This window comes from Lissotriton vulgaris, chromosome 10 (genome assembly GCF_964263255.1).
Source record: "Lissotriton vulgaris chromosome 10, aLisVul1.2, whole genome shotgun sequence".
Lineage (NCBI taxonomy): Eukaryota > Metazoa > Chordata > Amphibia > Caudata > Salamandridae > Lissotriton > Lissotriton vulgaris.
In genome coordinates, this window is record NC_141698.1 from 979,866,632 (window position 1) to 979,888,452 (window position 21,821).

The following is a 21,821-nucleotide window of genomic DNA, read 5'->3' on the forward strand; positions in this document are numbered from 1 at the left end:
TCCTGCTCATGATTTTAACAGAGGAGTCTATTAGGGAGATAGGGCGGTCGTTTTTAGCATCCGACCTATCTCCCTTCTTATGTATCGGGATTATAATAGATTCTCCCCATGTCGTTGGGACACCGCCGCTCACAGCTGCATTAAATACAATAGTTAGTAGGGGGCCCCATAACAACGGAGCAGCTTTATAGACGTCTATAGGGACCCCATCCGGGCCTTTGGCCTTCCCCCCCTTACTAGCTCTAATACCATCTTCTACCTCTACTGTGGTGAAATCTAGGGGTACAAAAGACCAAGATGTAAAATTAGCACCATAAGGGCTATCAGCTTTAAATATAGCAGAAAAATGGGTTACCCAGGCCTCACTACTAACGTTGGACGTAAGCTCTGGGATCGAATCATCTTTTAGGAAAGGGTAGTTAACTGTTGCCCAAAAGAGGGCACAATTAGACGTTTCTGCTGCCTGTGCTAAATTTCCCCAGGCCTCTTGTTGCAACTCTCCTTTCCTTCACTTTAGAGCGGATTTTTAATCGGTTCTCAACTGGGTTACCAGTTTCTGGTCCCTAGGCCTAATCGCTACAGCCTGCTTTAGTTGTGAAAGCAATGCGGTGCAGGTATGGTCAAACTATCCCTTATTATGAGTGGTTTTCCCTTTGCCAAACCTAGTAAAAGTGGTGTCTATAAATTTGTTAATGCTATTAAAAGTCCCTAAAATAAATTCTAAGTCATTGTCAATGTTCAGGATGTCATTAATATCCACGATGCATCCTTTTACGATTGTTTTTAATACTGTCTCAGATTTTTCCCCTTTCCACCTTAATCTAGTCCCATTAGGTCTGTGTGGCTCAATGTTCTCCACAATTCTCGTAATGGGGACAGGCCTACCTTCCCAGATAGCAGTTGTTAATATAATACAATTGTGGTCACTTACTAAGGTTTTCTCAATCCTTGGGGCCATACATAGCAATGTAATATTAGCTGATACAACTATGTGATCAATAATAGAATTTATATTCCTACCAGAATAAGTAGGGATCGTATTACCACACTCATCTTTTACATATTGCAGAATTTCCAAGTCATGATCCGCCATAATTTTATTTAGTGACTTGCCATAAATGCGATGAGGGAAGTGCAGACCATCGTGTCCTGTATTACTTTTCACCCTACATACCTCAAGCATGGACATAGAAAAAATTGGGATATTAAAATCACCCACCCAGATAAAATCAAAAATAATGTTTTCCTCTGCAATCAAATTCTCTATAGCGGCTTCTAGATCCTTTACAACTCTATGCCGCGTGTTGTAAAACATGGTGTTGTAATAATTAATTAAGAGAACATTACGAGCATGTTTCTCGTGCAACCAAAGAATCTGGAAATTATCCCCGACCACAAATACCTTTCCACAAGTAGAGAATTACTTAGGGAGACCAGTATCAAGGCCCCCCCTTGCTCTTCCAGACACCAAGCCCTGTGCTTGTAGGTTATAAGAGACAAAACCATCATAGCTGACCAGGTCTGTACACCAGGTTTCTTGGATACAGATGATATCGTGCGATTTAATAAAATCCATCCATCCCAACGTCCCCCCTTTAGAAGCCAACCCAGCTACATTCCAACTCACAATGGATATCCCTTTGTTACTAAGCCTGCTCTTGAATAGAATCTCCTATTGGGGCATCACCCGCCCTAAATTTAGTTATACAATCTCCCTCTAAATCTGAAGCGTCACCTGATTTATCCACCGGTATAATCATTTTCTGGTCATCCAGCTTTTCCCCCACTTTATCATCAAGTCTGGGAAAAATCGCCACTTCAAAAATTGGGCGGTCCAGGTCATGTCAATCGTTTACATCTAAGGTACTCAGAGCTTGGAACCGGTTAGATACAGGTACCTCAAACGTTGGATATGTGTCGGGGGGATCTATTAGTGAGATATAAATCCCTGTTTGGTCTGACATTAGTATGGTGAGTTAAATGGCTATAGAAATAACCAAGTGGGCGTAAAATGATCCCTTGTTTGGTGTATGGTAAAGATGTCGCTCTTATCAGGGAGGTTGTAGCATAGTGTTTTTTTTTTTAAATAATAATGACACAATCACCCGTGATGCTTTTTTTAGGATTTCCAATCCAATTGACCCTTCCTGTAGTAAGGATCTGGTCGGAGTAAATAACGGGAAACCCACATTGATGGTTGAGCCAGGATACCGTTTTTTTTAAAGAGATTCCTGTGTTTCCGGATGGTTTTGATTCATGTTTTGGTTCAGGGGTGGAACATTCGTTAAAACAGCCACACACGGGGCACAATCAGGCGGTAAATGTATAGTATTACTGCGCTTTGCTTCGTAGATTGGCCTTTCTCCCAGAGGTTCTGGTGCTACAGTGTTCTTCTTACTGCTGATGGTTTGTCTGTTTTGCTCCACTAGAGTGGCCTTGGCCCTTCCACTGCTGCATTGAACCTCTGGCTTCTGTGTTGCTACACTGCCATTTCTGGTCATATTAAGACGCTCCCCCATTACTTCCTTTGGGGCCCTTATTAATTCCTTTTGAAGAGATATCACTCCACTTAACCTTAAGACCTCTCTATTCAGATTATCTAATTTTTCAGTCAGTGGTTTGATATAACTTTAAATTTTAGCACCCAAAATATTAAGTATTTGCTCAACCTGCGCGTCATTTAAAACCACAGTACTGTTGTTACCTAATTGCTCGTCTATACTAGGTACGTGTGCATGTATTGTATTGACACCCTTACTGATGTTATTTGGGCCCGTTTAGTTTGGGTCTTTCTGCATCCCCTTCTGTCTCTGGGGGCAGGCGACCTTTGGGTCGAAGTGTTAGTGGCATCAGCCTGTGTCATTGGTGATTGTACGAAACCATTAGGTGACATGGCACCTAGACTACTGGGCTCCCTGCTGTCTACATGGGGTTCTGGCAAGGGTATTAAAGGTGTCTTTGGTAGGCTACCTATATCCAGTGAAAGCTCTAACAATTTTGTCGTTGAGCACACTTACTAGACCCCCCAGGATATAGCGGCATGGATTAGCAAATTCAGCGGCACAAAAATGGAAATTTAGCGGCACAAAAATGGAAATTTAGCAGCAATTTTGCGGCATTTTATTTGGCCCTGGACCTTGATAAAGCGGCCTCCAGTGACCCCATCCGTCACCCGTCCTTCCTTACACTCTTTCTGCCTCCCAATTCTCCCTCTCTTAGTTGTGTTTTGCCGCTTTTAGCTCCTCTATCTTCCTTCCTGTTACACTCTTTCCACTGTCCCATTCAGCTTTCTGTTTCTCATGCCCCTTCCTTTCTGTGCCTCATTCACTCATCCTCTCTCACACACACACATCTTTCTCTCCTTATCGATATCTCTCTCATCAGCCCAGTCTCTTATCCCCTGTCCCTCTCTCTTCCCATCTTCGGATCTCTCTAGCACCCTGCCTCTCTAGTTCTCTCTTGTCTCCCTCTCTGCCTTCCTCGCCCTCTCTTCTCTCTATAACTCTCATACTTTCGTTCTTCCAGACACTGTCTTTCTTCCCCTTCCTCTCTCGCCCTCTTTCTCGCGCATTCAGAGCAAGAAAAAAGAAAAACAGATTTTTTTTCTAATTTAGAAAATCTGCTCTCCCTCTCCGTTTAGCAGGAACAATAATCACAAGCGTTATCTGGTCATTTTTAATGCTGTCTGAAAACTTGACCCCCAAGGAACTTTGCCACAAATATTCTTAACTCATAAGTTATTTCTAAATACAGCGCCCCTTCCCTGAGGTAAGCGCTCAGTGCGGTAGCACCAGTTGCACTGCCCTAAAGCTAGCCCTGACGAAATGTAATATCTAAGTGAAGAAGTTCTAACTTTCGATAGCTATAATTCAAGCATCATTAGCGCGAGACAGCACTATGTTTATATGCAAAAAACTTTGGGAGATTGTGCCCCTGAGTTTCCCTATATTTTCTGCCACTCAGTGCATTACACAATGCAACTTGAATAAAATGAGATTTAATAGTTTGTAATGACAGCTACACTTTTACATGCGCTGGGGTAGCAGGTGCTAAGTAACCAACATCTCCCACTTGTCAGATAAAAACATCTGAATGTTCTGCAGGCTCTTGCGAGGCTGCAAATGACGAGAAGCTTGCACTTAAGTTGCTCATCTAGTCCAAAGAAAGACTCGATTGAATGAACCTGGGAAACTCCAGAGCTCAGCTGTGTCTAAGGAAAAGAATAAGCTTGCAGTGACAAAGCCTTAGCTGCGCCTTTTGTCTGCGTGTGAGAAGCGTGCAGAACTCTTGACCATTCTCCCTCTCATATGTGTAATGAACTTTACACATTTGCTGCTTGTTCTGTATTTGTACTGTCTGATGAAAGCTTGCACCACCGCAAGCCCCTGACACCTGCCAGAGCCGAGGATAACAGGTGGGGGCGTGAAAAACTAAGCCTCATTAACAAGTGCAAGGTCTTTAAATGACCTGTGAAGTACTCTGGTGCGGCTGGCAGCTTCGAACTGCCAGCCACACCCGAGTACTTCACAGGTCATTTAAAGACCTTTCACTTGTTAATGAGGATTAGTCTGACTGTCTGTGTGTGTCCCAGGAAGCTGCTGACACACACGAGTGGGTGGGAGGGCGGCGCGCACAGCCAGGCATTGTTTGTTTTGCTGTCTCACTTGTAAATATCGCGGCCAATATGGTTATTTTCGCGGCCATCGCGGTAATCTGCCGATTTCGCGATTTTTTCGTGAATCGCGAAATCGCGATAAACTGGAGGGTCTGCTTACTGCTCTAACAAGGGAGGTATCAATGGTTGCACTAGCATGCTCAACAGAGGTTTTCTTCCCCTTCCGCTTAGACATAGTTTAAAATCACAATTGTACTAATAAAATGATCAATGAACCATGAACACAGAACTAATAAAGTTTATAAGTGCCGCTCAAGCACTTAAATGACCTAGTCCGTGACAAGAGTTCTATGGGTCCTTACCCAAGGGGCGCCACTTGATGATCTTCCTCTGATGCCTGGGTGATGATTCAAAGAAATAAAGACCAAGAGTAATGGCCCAGCCCAGCATCAACAGTCTCGTATGGGCTCAGATGGGCCCGCTCTTGGCCCGGGCTTTGCCCGGTCGCCGTTCGCGCGCGTCCTGCTTGCATGGGGCGGCATTAGTGCTGCAGGGTACGTCCCGGCTGGGAAATCAGCAGGGAATTCTGGGGGCTGTAGTTGAAGTAGCCATTCCCCTCACGGCGGCGTTGGAATGTCCTGTCCCCTCCCGCAGCGCCTCCACGTCCAGGCGAAAGCTATTCCCCTCACGGCCGAGTTGGAACAGAGTGCAGCATCTGTAGGCGCTGACTCACCAAACCTCTTGTGAGCTCTGTGGACGTCGACGGGCAGCCAGGCACTCGGCTACCCTGGTATATGGCAGACGCCAGGAGCCAAGCCTCAATATCGCCTGCATCCACTCTCCCACACCAAGCAGCAGTCCGAAGTGTCCAATTCCTGCAGAAAAACCTCCAGCAAGACCTCCAGCAGGCGTCAGTTTGTTAGTGATTCCGCCCAGTAAACTGCCTCCGTTTCAGATTTTCCGCTTTCCGGTTTACTGTTTTTTTTTCCCTTTGCCGATTTCGGCGTTTTTAGCTCCGGGGGAGCAAAAGCAGCAAAACCACCAGCAAGACCTGGCGTGTGTTTATTAGTCAGCCCGCCCGCCCGGTGTGCTGCCTCCACTACACTCCAAATTTTCCGCCGGTTTCCCGATTCAAAGGAGCAGCGGGAGTTACTTGACCGGCAAAACTCTCCAGCAGACTTGCCTCGAAGTCCACCATGTCAACCTATATACAAGATAGGACAGATTTCCTGACAAAACTCCACAACATTGAGATACCCATTGATCACCCCGTCATTCTCTGCACCATTGATGTAAATTCTTTATGCACTTCCATCCCAACAGTTTGGGACTTGAAGTTATGGAATCTGCTGTAATGAAAACTGATAAACCACAAGATCTACAGATTTTTCTCATGGAATTAATGCAGTTCACACTCCATCATAGCTATTTCAGAACATCAGATAATAACTATTACATCCAGCTCTCCGGAGTAGCAATGGGCAACTGTGCCGCACCGGCATATGCAAGCCTGTTTATGTATCAATATGAAACGGAACACATTCTTTCTAACCCCAATTGGCAACAACTCATGTGTGCATTCCATCGTTACATCGACGATATTTTCCTAATGTGGAAAGGGACTGAAATACAACTTCTTACAGCAATAGATAATCTGAATAAAGTTGATGAAAGGATACAATTCACTCATACCCTAAGCAGATTGGAAATATCGTTCTTGGATGTCCACATTAAGTTTATTGACAATCAGCTAATCACATCAATCTACACCAAAGCTACTGACCGTAATAACTATCTCCATTTTAAGAGCTTCCATCAAATGAGCCTAAAAAAACACCTTCCATATTCTCAATTACTCAGAGCAAGAAGAATTGTATCTACAGATGACCTCTTTGCCGAAAATAGTGCTAAAATCATTAATAAATTCCACCAAAGAGGTTACCCCAGATATATCACTCAAGCAGCAGAGTGTCAAAAAAAGAACGCACACAACTGTTGAAACCCAAGACAACACGTATTGCTCAAGACACACGTTTGGTATTCGTTTCAAAGTACCCTATGCAAAGTTCAAAAATCAATGAACCAATACACAAACATTGTCCATTGTTCTAATTAGAAAATGATTTTCACAATGTCTTTGAACATTTTCCAATATTTGCATACCAACGTTAAAAAAATATACAGCAACTACTAAGAGCACCCCAACAAACATCCACCATTCCATACAAAGGTACCTTGCCATACCACAACAGTGGACATTGTAACAGTATAATCAAAGGCAACAGCATACCACACCCGACACAAGGAACTCCCATAAAACTTGAGGTGAATGCTACATGTGACACAACTAATGTCGTCTACCTTCTCAAATGTCCCTGTGGCCTCCCATATGTGGGGAAGACTGAACGCAAAGTTAAAATCAGATTAACGGAACACCGCAGCAACATCCGCACCAAAAATGTAAAATCTTGTGTAGCAGCGCATTATGTCAATAATGCACACAATGCCAGCCAAATCCGTTTCTTAATTTTGGAAGTAATTGAGAAATCAGAACACAGAGACAATAACAAACCTCTTCTCCAGCGAGAACTGTATTGGATACATAAACTGAGAGCTTTACAGCCGAAAGGACTTAATGAAAGATTGGAATACAGTTGCTATCTATGATTGGACTTTACTGACTGTAACCTTTGTCCTTACTTCTCTCTTCTGTAAACCCCCTCATTCCTTTTTCTTTTCTTCCCTGCCATTTATATTTCCCCTTATACCTACTTGCACTAATCTGGATATCACTGATGATTTTTCCTTTTTACATCATTCTCCCTTCATTCGCCATGCACATACCTATTTCATTCTGGTGCCTCCTTTAGGATTCCTTATTTCCCACCTTCTTTTATTTCGGTCCCATATATGCCAATTCCTTTTAATATAACTTCATTTATATTTTGTATTTCTAATACTTTCCTACATTGTTCTCCCCTCATGTCCTTGTTTTTTACATTTTGCTTCCACCTTTCTGTACCTCATCGATCCCTTTTCCTTTTCCATCATTTAACTTTATTTCTTCGCTAGTTTGCCTGGAATCACTCCCCACCCCATTCATTAGTTAAATTTTGGTCATTAACCCAATTTTTTTCCATCGATGACCTGAATATTATTCTCTGTTACTCATTTTTTGTCATTTTATTTATATTTCTGGTTTTCCTCGTGTATTTCTTTTCACCATGTCATTTCCATATGCCGCGGCATATGATTTACTTCTCATCAGTCTGTTTTCAGGTCCTACCCCATCTATCGGATGGAGTCTTGTTTTCATTTTTGCTATTTTGATTCTTACACGCATGCGTCAATTTAACGAGCGTCTTCCGGGTTCTCTATACCTTCACACGTGCGTCAATGGATGAGCACAAACTAACAGATGCACCGAACGGGTAAGCTCTGTCTTTTCACGGATGACTTCACAAACTTTGTTCTCAGCACTAATTGTCTAAAGTGTCACGATGGACGGATTTTGAACACACCCACATGGGTTCACTTGTTACACTGGCGTTTCTCTGTGCCCATTTCACCCGTGGTTCCGTCTCTTTACCGCGTGCTTTGTCGACACGGTTTTCTTGGGTCCTTTGGGCTTATGGCACTTTACTTTTCGTTTTAACCTCCTTCACAGCACCGATTCTACTCTTATTCTGGTTCATTCACCTCGGACGCTGTATCCACACAGTAACATCACCATAATGATTTGCCACGTTCACTCCGTTCCTTCCATGCATTCCCATTTTCGTTGTCATTTTATATTATACCAGATGATGTCACAAAACTAATAATAATAATTTTTTATGCATTCCACAATATCGCAATCTTCCCACAGACTCCCCCTGACGAAGTGCTATGCACGAAATGCATAGGGGATAATGCTCACTTCTTGTGAATTTTTCATCAGTTTGGATCTTTAAATGACTCATCCATCCTAAGGATATTTAATCGGATGCTGAAATATGATGATGATCCCACATGAGAATGTTGTAAAATAAAAAAGACAACAACCTGATTCACTCATCGTTTCAGTTCATCATTGTTTAACTAGACGTACGTGCCTGGACTTTGGCGTGCTCAAGGTCTGACCTTACACGGTGTAAGGCTTTCTTCTTAATACTTCAAGAATTTACAATGCTGATAGAGCCCTGTGCTTTCAAAAGGTACTTTATTGCTTCACTGGGGAAAAACAGTGATCCACGCCAAGGATCGAGAACAGACTTTCTCCCTGGGTCAGCACCAAGCACTGCTTCCAAAGGTATTACAGTTAAAATACAATGTCAAGTTTGTGGGAGACTAATCTACTCACTCCAGTTAGGGCCACCCACGAGAACGCTTGTGGGTGGCAGGGACCTCTTACATTTTGGAGTGCACAGTATCTTTCTCTGGGATTGCAGTGGTACTGTCGGTCTGGGGATTGGGAGGTACGTTGCTGGAGTCTACCCTTGCTAAATATGTAATGTATGTAATGTAATGTAATGGGATTTGTAGAGCGCATGGTTACCCGGAAGCATCCCAGCACTAACAAAAAGAACCAGATTCCCAGAGGGAAGAATGTGCAAGAAGGATCACTGGGGAAAAGAAAAGTTTTAAGTAGCTTCCGGAATCGCAAATGGCAGGTTCTGAACGCAGCTTCAGGGGAAGAGAGTTCCAAAGAATCGCTGCATTCACCGAGAATCGATGGCCACCTGTGTGCGCCTTCTTCACCCTCGGAGTTTTGGCCAAACATTCATGATCTGACCGGAGGGCCCTGTTGGCCCTCTACGGCACAACTAGACTCTTCAGAATAGGGGGCCCCTTGCCTTGGAGAGATTTGTTGGCGATACACAAGGATTTGAACTTTATCCTTTCACGAATTGGCAGCCAGTGGAGCGATCTAAGAGCCGGTCTCGCTGAGGCCCTGGCCGCGGTATCCGTGAGCAGCCTTGCTGCGGAGTTCTGGATCTGTTGCAGTTTATTAATAGTAGCTTCAGGAGCTCCCAGAAAGAGGGCATTGCTGTAATCCAGCCTGGAAAGGATCCACCCCTGAATTAAAAGCTTCCTTGATAAGGGGGGGAGTAGTGGAGTGGTGTGGCTCACTGGTTAGAGGCGGCAGACCCGGAAGCAGAGAACGGCCCGGGACCAGGGTTCAATTCCCGACGCGGCAGTGTCATGGAGCAGGGTCAGAGGACTCGATAATTCTCGCCTCGGTGCCTACTCTAACCAGGGATCACACTCGGCAACTCTGGACATTAGCTTGCCTCATCTCTACAACGGCCCCCCACATTCGCCAGGGATGCCTGGTTTCACCTTGGAGATACCCAGTTAGGGACCATTTCACAGGGATAACCAGGACGGGTTCCCCAGCGGTCTACAGCACCACAACGCTTCAGGGCAGCAGTGCGCTTTACAAGACACATACATTCACATTTACATTTGGGGAGAACCTTCCGGGCTGAGCGGAGTTAACCAAAGCAGACTACAGCCGTCTTCTTGGCCTGAGTTTTAAAAGACAGATCCTGTTCAAGCCACACCCCTAAGCTTTTGATTTCTTTTTTGGGGTGGGGGAGAACTCCCATACAGGGAGGCCCGATGGCATCGGGTAATGATGTCCGCTTATGTCCCAGTAACATAAGTTCCGTTTTGGAGCCATTTAGTTTAAGAGAAGACTCACTCATCCAGGCGTGTATCTTCGTCAGGCAAGAACAAAGATTTTCGATGTCCTGGTCCGATTGGGAGAGTGATACAACCAGTTGGGTGTCATCTGCGTAGCTGACTATTTTAATCCCGAAAGGGGCAACCACGTCCTCCAGGGGGGACATATACACATTAAAAAGAGTAGGGCTCAGCGATGAGCCCTGCGGTACGCCACACTGGAGGGAGATTAAGTTGGACCGTGAGTTGCCTTCCCAGACTTGAAACGTCCGATTATTCAAGAACGATGTTAACCAGGTCAGGGCAGTGCCTGAAACTCCCAAATTACATAGGCGCTGGATTAGGTTACAGTAATTAACCGTATCGAAGGCTGCACTTAGATCCAGGAGGATCACTACCACTGATCCTCCTGAATCCAAGATGCACCTCGCTACCTCGATGACTGCAATGAGGGCAGTATCAGTTCCTTTGCCTGGACGAAAGCCAGTTTGGGATCTTTGGAGCAGCTCATTAGATTCCAGAAAGTGGGACAGTTGTCGATTGACCATTTTTTCAGCAATCTTACTGAGTCCTGGAAGTAAAGAGATAGGCCTAAAATTGGCCAACTCCAAAGGGTCCAACTGTGGCTTTTTCAATAGGGCCTTTACAATAGCTCCTTTCCAACTAAGAGGGACAATACCCTGACAGAAGGAAGCATTGATTAAATCAGTGGCAAGGGGAGAGATGGTAGAGGTAACCCGTTTAAGAATCCGCATAGGAACAGAATCGCTCAGAGAGCCACTTTTCATGGCCGCCAAGACTTTCTGAAAGTCTTCCAACGAGATTGGAGAAAAAGAGTCAAGCTGGGGGCCGAGCACAGGAGGCCGGTTGCAGGTGGCCGTTGAGCAATCTAGCTGTGGCAAGGTAGCTAAAATGTTTTGAATTTTAGAGTCAAAATATTTAGCCAGCTCATTACATTTACCTCCTGAGATATCTAGAGCTAGAGGGGGGTCAGGCACTTTCAGAAGTTCTTTAACAATCTGAAACGTTTCTCTAGAGGAGTTGGAAGAACTTCTAATCCTTTCCTAAAAAAAAAACGGTTTTAGCACTTTTAATAGAAACCTTATAGGCCCTAATTGCTGCCCGATAGGCTTCTTTATTATAACTGGCCCAATCTTTCCTCCAGAAGCGCTCGAGTTTTTTGCATCTTTTCCTTAGGATCCTAAGCTTGGGTGTGTACCAGGTAGATTTACAAGTTCTACCCTTTTTTACAATTCTTTTCTTCGGCAGAACTGAGTCGAGAGAGTTTTCGAGCCAATTCTTAAAAGTTTTTATCAGCAACCACGGTGTCGGAATCGTGTAAAGGGGTAGATTGCTCGAGCTTGTGTGTCCAATTTTCAAACGAGAGTTTGCACCAGGCCCTTTCCAATGTGCGTGCAGCAGAGATCCGCGGCACGTCTGTCCCAACTTGCCAGGAGAAGAGGACCAGGAAATGGTCAGACCAGGGGAGCGGTAATGGGGTAGTGGGTTTAAATTGTGATATGTTGGAGAAGATAGGGTCCAACAGATGCCCTTTATTGTGCGTGGCCCCAGTATTGACCAGTGCGAGTTCGTATGATTTAAGATCAAGCTGAAGATCAGCTGCTACTTTGTCCTGGGGATCGTTAAAATGCAGGTTAAGGTCTCCCAAAACTATGAAATTGGACGCAGAGGAGGCCTGAACAGTAACTGTTTCCATAAGTGAGCTATCAAAATGCCCAGGGCAGCCCGGGGGGCGATACACCAGCAGGCCTAACATGGAGGTGGTGGGGGATAATTGTAGAGAAAAGTGGACACCCTTGCAGTCAGAAATGCCACTGTCCTCGACTCTACAGGTAAAATGGTCCCTGTACAGTTTAGGTAACCAACCCCCTCTACCAATGGGCCTAATCTGGGATTGAATAAGAAACCCCGGAGGGAGTGCACTTACAATGTCTGCATCCGAGTTAAGTGATAACCAAGTTTCCGTAAGAAACAGAATATCTAGTTTGTGGTCCTGAATCATAAAATTGATCTCCAAAGAGTGTTTGGGCAGAGACCTACAATTTAATAGGGCCATGCGCACATTGAAAGTTGTAGGTGTAATCTTTTTTGAACCCTGTGGGATCAGACTGCAGAAACTGCAACGGGTATATGTCTCCTCAGGCCTATACATATGGTGGCAGGTCGGATTTTTTATGGGCCTTACTAAAAGGAGATCCTTACGCGAGTAGCAGATGCGATGACCCAATGACACGGGCATAGGTTCTAGCCCTGTGCCCGGATGGGCGTGGACGGGCGCAGACAGGCATGCCTCTGGCGCGCCTCCCAATATGGCGCGCATCCAAACTGCACCTAGAGAATCGACCCCACAACCAGTCCGAGCCCCAAACGGCTCCTGGAGGTAGGGAGAACCCCTGACAAGACCAGTAGGGTGAGTGGAGAATGGAAGGGAGTAGTATTTGTTAAAAAACAGGAAGTTTGCTCAAACGGAGCGTGAAAGTAAAACACAGCGTTACACAGTTTTAAAAATTACAAGCGATACCAAGGTGTCCTAGCTCCGGGCTTTCCGCCTCAGGAGCTTCTAGTTCTAACAAGAGCAGTAGCAGGAGTAGCTCTATATGTAGCCCGGGACCTAATCGCCCAGAGTCAAGCACAAGCAGTGGTTTAATATAGGTTATCTGGCGCCACTTAGAGAGTCTCACATTTGATCAAGTCCAAAAGTTATATCTGACGGTGCTACAAGGTAAAAGGAACCACTTTAATCCTTCCAAACGTAGGCATAAGCCTCAAACAAACTGTAACACTCCTTAGCACACGTATATCAAAGTACTGTTATATATATAGGTGTTTCCACATTTTGAAACAATCACAATACGTAGTTGTTATTAGTACATCAATTTATGTTTATTCTTGTTCACTGGAAGTTTTCTACACAGCCGACACGCGTTTCGTCGTAATTGGGAATGTAACCCACGACTTTTTCCTGGCTGCAGAATTTCAAAACAAAGAAAACAAAGATATATTGCCATCTGTATGTGTACTTTGAATCATAGTTTCTAATTATAAACATTCGTCATATGACCATTGTGTTTATAAATGTGGCCCTCACCGTGATAAGTTATAATAGTATGTATACTTAGTGGGTTTAGAAAAAACATATTGTACAACATTTCTTCTCATTTAGAAGAAGTAACCCACACCTTGATAAGTTGTCACAGTACACAGTTGATATTACGCATTTTTCCCAGTAGAAAATCACAATGTGATCAGATACAATTCTATTGTTGTATAACACAGAATGCACCTCTGTTTCTTACAGAGGTCTATGAACCTGTATGAAATGGAGAGATCCAGTACTCGGATAGTCTTATTAAGGCGTGATTTGATACCATGTTTCATTGTGATCATTGTGTATATTTTATTCTCAACACACCCTAAACCAGCACCATGTGTCAAGATTTTTTTGAAAATATAGTGGTCTATAGTGCTCAATTTATTTTCAAGTGCAGGCGATTCATGCATCGCTAGTATAACACTATGTGATTGGTACATATTCGTAAATACCTATTTCCAGATCTGTTCTCTTTTAGCTGTGAGAGTAGTAAGTGAAATATTTTTATAGTTTAAGTATTATTTTGTATTATCATTTATCACACAAATGTGTTTTTGTACTTATTTAAAGTTGCAGACTTACTCAGTCAAGTCAAGTCAAATAATTTATATAGCGCGCTACATACCCATAGGGTCTCAAGGCGCTTGAAAAAGGGAGGGGAATTATTTGTCGAATATCCAAGTTTTAAGTTGCTTTCTGAATGCTAGGTGGTTCTGAGTGAGTCGAAGGTGAGTGGGAAGTGAGTTCCAGGTTTTAGCTGCTAGGTAGGAGAAGGATCTTCCTCCCATGGTGGTTTTGTTGATGCGAGGTACATTAGCAAAGGCTTGGTTGGAGGATCGTAGATGGCGGGAGGGGGTGTAGAAGGAAAGTCGTGTGTTGAGGCATTCGGGTCCAAGTTCGTAAAGTGCTTTGTGTGCGTGGGTTAGGAGGCGGAATGTAATCCTCTTATTGACGGGGAGCCAGTGGAGGTTTTTCAGGTGACCGGAAATGTGGTCTTTACGCGGGATGTCTACTATGAATCTGGCTGAAGCGTTCTGGATGCGTTGGAGTTTTTTCTGGAGTTTTGCGGTGGTACCGGCGTATAGGGTGTTTCCGTAGTCCAGGCGGCTCATGACCAGTGCGTGGGTGACCGTTTTTCTAGTTTCGGTTGGGATCCAACGAAATGTTTTTTTGAGCGTGCGAAGAATGTTGAAGCAAGATGATGAAACGGCGTTGACTTGTCTGTTCATTGAGAGTGAGGAGTTCAGGATGACGCCCAGGTTTCGTGCGTGGTCCGTCGGGATGGGTGCTTTTCCAAGGGCCTCTGGCCACCAAGAGTCGTCCCAGGCGGAGGGGGAGGTACCTAAAATAAGGACTTCTGTTTTATCTGAGTTCAGTTTCAGACGGCTGTGCTTCATCCACTCGGCTACTTTTTTCATTCCTTCATGTAGGTTGGTTTTGGCGGTGTTCGGGTCATTGGTGAGTGAGAGGATCAGTTGGGTGTCATCAGCATAGGAGATGATGTTGAGGTTGTGTTGGCGTGCGATGGTCGTGAGGGGGCTCATGTATACGTTAAAGAGGGTGGGGCTAAGTGAAGATCCTTGTGGCACGCCGCAAATGACTTCAGTGGCCTCTGATTTGAATGGTGGGAGGCGGACTCTCTGAGTCCTTCCGGTAAGGAACGAGGTGATCCATTCCAGTGCTTTTCCTTGGATTCCGATGTTTCTGAGGCGTTGTAATAGGGTGCTATGGCAGACTGTGTCGAAGGCTGCAGAGAGGTCAAGAAGGATGAGGGCGACTGTGTCTCCATTGTCCAGTAGAGTTCAGATGTCGTCTGTTGCTGCGATGAGTGCGGTCTCAGTGCTGTGTTTGGCTCGGAAGCCGGATTGTGAGGAGTCGAGGGATTTGTTGGTTTCGAGGAAGGCGGCGAGCTGGTTGTTGACAGCTTTCTCGATGACTTTGGCCGGGAATGGAAGGAGCGAGATGGGGCGGTAGTTTTTGAGTTCAGTGGGGTCAGCTGTGGGTTTTTTCAGAAGGGCGCTGAGTTCTGCGTGTTTCCAGCTTTCCGGGAAGGTGGCGGAGTTGAGGGAGCAGTTGATGACGTCTCGGAGGTGTGGTGCTATGATGCAGTCTGCTTTGTTGAAGATGTGGTGAGGGCAAGGGTCTGTGGGGAATCCTGAGTGGATGGAGTTCATCAGGCGGATGGTGTCCTCGGTGGAGATTGGGTTCCAGTCGTTGAGGATGTTCGAGGGGGGTGAAGGGTCTGTGGGGAATCCTGAGTGGATGGAGTTCATCAGGCGGATGGTGTCCTCGGTGGAGATTGGGTTCCAGTCGTTGAGGATGTTCGAGGGGGGTGAAGGTACGGCAGAAGGTTGGGCGGGTTGGTCTCTGGGTTGGTTGTCGAAGCTGTTGTGGATGTCTGCGATTTTGTCGTGGGAGATTGAAGCCAGGGAGTCGCAAAGGGCTTGAGAGCGGGTGATGTCGTTGGAGTTGGCTGAGGGGTTGGTAAATTCTTTGACGATGTTGAATAATTCCTTGCTGTTGTGGGCGTTGTTATCTAGTCGGTCTTGAGTGCGGCTTTCTTGGCGGACCGGATTAGTTGGTGGTGAATGCGGGTAGCATTTTTGAAGGCGTCCTTGGTGCTGGTGTTTGGGTCTTTTTTCGAGGCCTTCTCGAGGGAGCGGCAGAATTGTAATAATTCCAACCTGCATGGGGGTTCTACGGGGGTCTTCTGTTGTCTGATATTCAGCATATGTTGTCCAAAATGGCTCCAAATCTCAGTTTATATTGGAAGGCTGAAAGGAACATTACCGTTAGAACTCTTATTAATTTGTAATTTATCTTTCATAATACGTAGGTTAACTGGTACTTTATGCGTTTTTAGATTGTAGTGTCATTAAGGGTGATTTTGATACATCCCCAGATATATTCTTATACTGTCTTTTTTGTTGGCCATCTTTACTCATGTTATTTCTTGTTAGCATCATATATGATGTAGCAAGTCTGGTCTATTATATCAGAGTATATATATTGTTATTATTAAAAGTTTTCATTAAAACAAATAGCTCATCTTAGCTTTCTTCCCATCGTTTGCCATCTGACACTGTACGGTCCGACATGCCTGTACTTTTAAGTACATCTTTAAAGCTTGTAGACCATGCCGCTTGTTATGACTTGTTGATCCCCGGATTTATTCTGGTAATTTGGAAATATCATTAAAATGTAAGATCTAGTACTAAGTACATGTATCCCAAAATTATCGGGTTCGTGTCCTTCTTACCTTTCGCCCGTGTATTCTTGTTCGCAAAGGCTCCCCGTTCACAATCAGCGTGTCCGCTCGATTATCGTCTTTCAAACCCGCCGCGTATTTATTACAAACGCTTCCGTGTTCTAGGAGCGTCCGTGATAGGTCATTGAGAACCTCGTGACCTACGTATCATTGGTGTAATGCCGATTGGGGTAGAAAGGGCACGTGAGCCTGCCTGGTTTAGGTGTTCTGGGTGTTTTTAATACAGAAACGCGGTCGCCATCTTATAACATTTATCCTAAAGTCGATATCAGTCTATTTTTGTATATTTTTAGTCCATTTACTCGGAATTGTTGATTTGTAATGGCACATAATTTGAGTACTCGGGTTGTTGTTTATTAACACCATATAAAATATTTGTATGTAGTGTTTTTATTATTAATCTAATTATATACACGATCTATTTGAAATTAATGATATCTGTCTAAAATCATTGTTTCTTTTATTTTTGTTAGCAATGAAGTACCGTTGCTATTATTTTCTATTAGTTCTAAACCACCCTTTTTAGTGTAGAATTACGATGATATTTAGTTTTTATGATTTAATGCAGTGGCCAATATCGACCAATTTCCTTAGAAAGAACAGTTCCAGGGTCGAACTTATTCTAACATTAGCTCAGTTAGTCGGTCTATCAGTAATTATGGGGATCCTTGTTTCTGGCCCCAGGTTTAATATACATTTTTCCTTTATTATGCTGATTTTACTACATATATTGAACATCAAATATATTTCTTATTTCATCATTAAACTTCACACATTTCTAATCATAACCATGTAGAAGTCGGTGTGTCTCTTAAGATATCTCTATCGTCTTGACCGCGATTGCCCCTAATGTGATGTGACTTATAGTGATGTTGTGTATTTTATTGTGATACGATCAGTGAGTGGGTATTGATTACTGATTTTCCAAATCGATTGCCATTAATACGCTAGCAATTTTTATGTATCTGTTACGTATGAACCGTGAGTGCCAAATAATGCAACGGGATTTAAAATAACTTTGTGTATCCCCTTATAGTGAATTCAGTGAGTGGTCATTCACTATTGGTGTTCTATACCAGTTGTCACTAATAGACTAGCAAGTTGTGTATATAGAAATGCACATGTGCATGAGAGATTAGATTTCTCAGCTAGCCATTTTTTTGATTGCAGTTAAACCAATTTCCCTTTTGATGCATGTGTATAATGATACCACATCTAAGGTAACCAGTAACATGGTATCATCCCAGGCCAAGTCAGCCATAATTCCCAAAATATGTTTTGTTTCCCTGATGTGGGATGGGAGATTTACAACCAATGGTTTTAAAAAAAGTCCACATATTCAGATATTCTTTCCGTAGGCCCACCAATGCCTGATATAATCGGTCTACCTGGGGGAAATGTGTCAGTCTTGTGTACCTTTGGAAGAGTATATATGCATGGATATCTTGGACGATCTACTCTAAGATAAGTGAGTTCATTGTCGTCCAGGAGACCTGAACCATGCCATTTCTTAAGGTGTATGTTTATGTAGTCCGTGAGCTTCCATATAGGGTTGCATTGTAATTGTTCATAGCATTCGGGGTTAGCTAATTGTGACAGTATTTTTGTTTCATAATAACGAGTCCTCATAATCACCATATTGCCCCCCTTATCAGCTTCCCTGATTGTTAGTTCCTTACTGTCACTCAGTTCTTTAACACCTTGGCTGCTAAGGCAATTCCCTTCCTGGGCTGGAAATTGCTATTTGGCTTTATTCATGACGAGCTCAGCTCGTCATAAGCACAGTTCCAGTGTGCCTCATGACGAGCTGAGCTCGTCATGAGCAGGGAAGGGGTTAAGTGCTGTTCTTTCCCTGTGTGTCAGATTGTCTTTCTGTAAATGAGATGCTGTTTCTCTGAGATCATGCTTCTCTAGGTCAGCAGATACAAGTTTGTGGAATACGTCAATACTATTGCCCGCAGTCAATGTTGGTGTCCATTTCGATTTATTTGTCTTTAAGGTTGCTAGATATATTGTAGTCTGTGTGTATATCTAGATCTCGCATTATCATGTCTGTTGTGACAGCCTCCTCTTCACAATCTGTAATGGACATCAATAATCTGGTGTTCTGAATATCTTCTATCGACTGTTCATTACATATCAACACGCCAAGATTTGGTTGCAGTTCTTTATTTAGAGTCTTGTTCGAATCAAAATGTTTTTTTAGTTTCAGGTAGACCGATTATATCAGGCATTGGTGGGCCTACGGAAAGGATATCTGAATATGTGGACATATTTTTAAAACCATTGGTTGTAAATCTCCCATCCCACATCAGGGATACAAAACATGTTTTGGGCATTATGGCTGACTTGGCCTCGGATGATACCATGTTACTGGTTTCCTTAGATGTGGTATCATTATACACATGCATCAAAAGGGAAATTGGTTTAACTGCAATCAAAAAAATGCTCAGCAAAAGGAACGCCAGCTCATGGTTACACACCGAAATGATTGTGGAAATGGTAGAACTTATACTGGACAACAATGTGTTCGTATATAAGGACCATTGGTACAGACAAAAACAGGGCGAGGCCATGGGCTCCAGATTCTCACCCTCGTACGCAAACCTAGTGATGGGTTGGTTCGAGGAGTTGAGGATCTGGGGCCCATCAGGCACAGAATGGAATGACTCAATCCTTTTCTGGGGCAGGTACATAGACGACTGTATCATGATTTGGACAGGAACTTCTGAAAAACGACTAAATTTCTACACATATTTGAACAATAATGAGTTTAACATCAAGTTCACTATGGAATTTAGCAAAACGAAAATACAATTTTTAGATGTAGAATTATTCGCTGATAATCACAAAATCCACAGCAGATTATATCGAAAACCAACAGCATGCAACTCACTTCTGCACGCATCCAGCGCTCATCCAGCACACCAAATAAGAGCAATCCCATATGGTGAACTCATACGGACACGACGCAACTGCAGTAGAGATGTAGAGTTTGAACAAAATAAAAAGGGAGTTCTGAACAGGTTTGAAAACCGTGGATATAGCAAAAGTATCCTAAAGAAAGCAGAACTAAGAATAGACAAGGTCAAACGGGCAGACACTTTAAAAAGAACAACTAAAAAATAAGGAAAAAGATGACAAAATAATATTAGTGACTGGCTACAACAATTGGTCTGGGATACTAATGAAGAGCCTAACTAAACATTGGCATCTCCTAAAGACAGATACCTTATTGAAGAGACATATATCTGAGAAACCTACACTCACATACAGAAAGGGAAAGACAATCAGAAACTTACTGAGCCCAAGTTATCCGAGTGAGAAGATCCAAGAAACTTGGTTAGATAAACACACAAAGGGCTTCTATAGCTGTAACAACTGCAGTGCATGTAAATGGGCCTACAAAAAAGTGACGGAATTTGAAGGTCTATATGGGAGAAAATACCGCATCTACACCAACATTAACTGTATGACGAAATTTGTAAATTATGCCCTGGTCTGCAAATGTGGTAAAAAATACATAGGCAGCACAATACGGACACTTAGGGAAAGAATCAATGAACATATTAGGGCAGTTAAACAGGGTGATATGCGATACCCAGTTGCTGCCCATATGTCAATTTGCCCTGCACAAACAACACATCGAATGTTTGAATTCTTTGGAGTAGAACACACACCTAGACATCCATGGGGAGGTAATAGGGAGCTAACCTTAAGACAGAGAGAAGCCCTGTGGATTATGAAGATGCGAAGCGTAGAACAGGGCTTAAATATTGACCATGACCTACATTACTTCCTAGGGAGTTAGTTGACTAAACACATACTCTATACACAATACGTTCACATGTGGACACACCGAACTGTAATATAATTCTGTAATGAGGTTCGCATATGAATGTATGAATAATGTACCCCTTAATGATGGAGCTCAGAAAATGTTCTATGATAATATATTTGTTTATAAATGTTAGTACCATGACTATGTACTGACCCTACATGATGGAGAGACCATTAGATCACCAACTAGCTGAGAAATCTAATCTCTCATGCACATGTGCATTTCTATATACGCAACCTGCTAGTCTATTAGTGACAACTGGTATAGAACACCAATAGTGAATGACCACTCACTGAATTCACTATAAGGGGATACACAAAGTTATTTTAAGTCCCGTTGCATTATTTGGCACTCACGGTTCATACGTAACAGATACATAACAATTGCTAGCGTATTAATGGCAATCGATTTAGAAAATCAGTAATCAATACCCACTCACTGATCGTATCACAATAAAATACACAACATCACTATAAGTCACATCACATTAGGGGCAATCGCGGTCAAGACGATAGAGATATCTTAAGAGACACACCGACTTCTACATGGTTATGATTAGAAATGCGAGAAGTTTAATGATGAAATAAGAAATATATTTGATGTTCAATATATGTAGTAAAATCAGCATAATAAAGGAAAAATGTATATTAAACCTGGGGCCAGAAACAAGGATCCTCATAATTACTGATAGACCGACTAACTGAGCTAATGTTAGAATAAGTTCGACCCTGGAACTGTTCTTTCTAAGGAAATTGGTCGATATTGGCCACTGCATTAAATCATAAAAACTAAATATCATCGTAATTCTACACTAAAAAGGGTGGTTTAGAACTAATAGAAAATAATAGCAACGGTACTTCATTACTAACAAAAATACAAGAAACAATGATTTTACACAGATATCATTAATTTCAAATAGATCGTGTATATAATTAGATTAATAATAAAAACACTACATACAAATATTTTATATGGTGTTAATAAACGACAACCCGAGTACTCAAATTATGTGCCATTACAAATCAACAATTCCGAGTAAATGGACTAAAAATATACAAAAATAGACCAATATCGACTTTAGGATAAATGTTATAAGATGGCGACCGCGTTTCTGTAATAAAAACACCCAGAACACCTAAACCAGGCAGGCTCACATGCCCTTTCTACCCCAATCGGCATTACACCAATGATGCGTAGGTCACGAGGTTCTCAATGACCTATCACAAACGCTCCTAAAACACGGAAGTGTTTGTAATAAATACGGGGCGGGTTTAAAAGACTATAATCAAGCGGAAATGCTGATTGTGAACGGGGAGCC